Source organism: Myotis davidii, unplaced genomic scaffold (assembly GCF_000327345.1).
Source record: "Myotis davidii unplaced genomic scaffold, ASM32734v1 scaffold698, whole genome shotgun sequence".
Taxonomy (NCBI): Eukaryota; Metazoa; Chordata; class Mammalia; order Chiroptera; family Vespertilionidae; genus Myotis; species Myotis davidii.
Genome location: NW_006290032.1, coordinates 799,845 through 800,534, shown reverse-complemented (window position 1 = coordinate 800,534; position 690 = coordinate 799,845). Strand labels below are relative to the sequence as shown.

The 690-nt window shown below is 61.6% G+C and overlaps 1 long non-coding RNA gene across 2 annotated transcripts in view; it reads right to left on the bottom strand.

The window, feature by feature from the left end:
• The window catches only part of LOC102765969, a 16,072-nt gene that overhangs the window by 1,049 nt on the left and 14,333 nt on the right, over positions 1–690 (bottom strand). The gene's annotated exons all lie outside the window — the stretch shown is intronic.

The window sequence follows — 690 nt, the reverse complement described above, 5'->3', positions numbered from 1 at the left end:
CACAGCCCTGGGCCCAACCTCACCGCACAGCCCTGGGAGCCTCCCCACACAGCCCTGGGCACAGCCTCACCACACAGCCCTGGGCACAACCTCACCGCACAGCCCTGGGCACAGCCTCACCATGGCCACCTGCCCGGCTCCTGGCGCAGGACCCCGTCCTAAGCACCTGTGTCCCTGCAGGGTCACTGAGCGAGGACAGCTCACGTGCACAGCGTGCAGGCAGTGTGGGTAAGAGAGCCTTGTGTACACACTCCAGTGACCTGAGACTTCTCGAGAGACATGGGCACCTGGGGACCCTCAGCTCATCTTTTCACTGAGCACCAGTCCGTCCAGGAAGCTGGGCGAGAGGCGTGTCTCTCATTTAATCCTTCCATCTCGGCAGCTACCTTCCCCCCTACGACCAGGCAAACTCTGACTCACAAAACAATGGCTCAGGTCGGAGTTCTACCCGGGACACTTTCCCCAGGAAAACGCCCTACAGTGTGGTCCGCCTTTAGTCCGGACACACGAGTCCCTGCAGACACACTTTGGGGTTCATCTGTCCAGACACCCCAAGTCCCTGCAGACACACTCGGGGCTCATCTGTCCGGACACCCCGAGGAGTCCCTGCAGACACACTCGGGGCTCATCTGTCCAGACACCCCAAGTCCCTGCAGACACACTCGGGGCTCATCTGTCAGGTCACCCCGA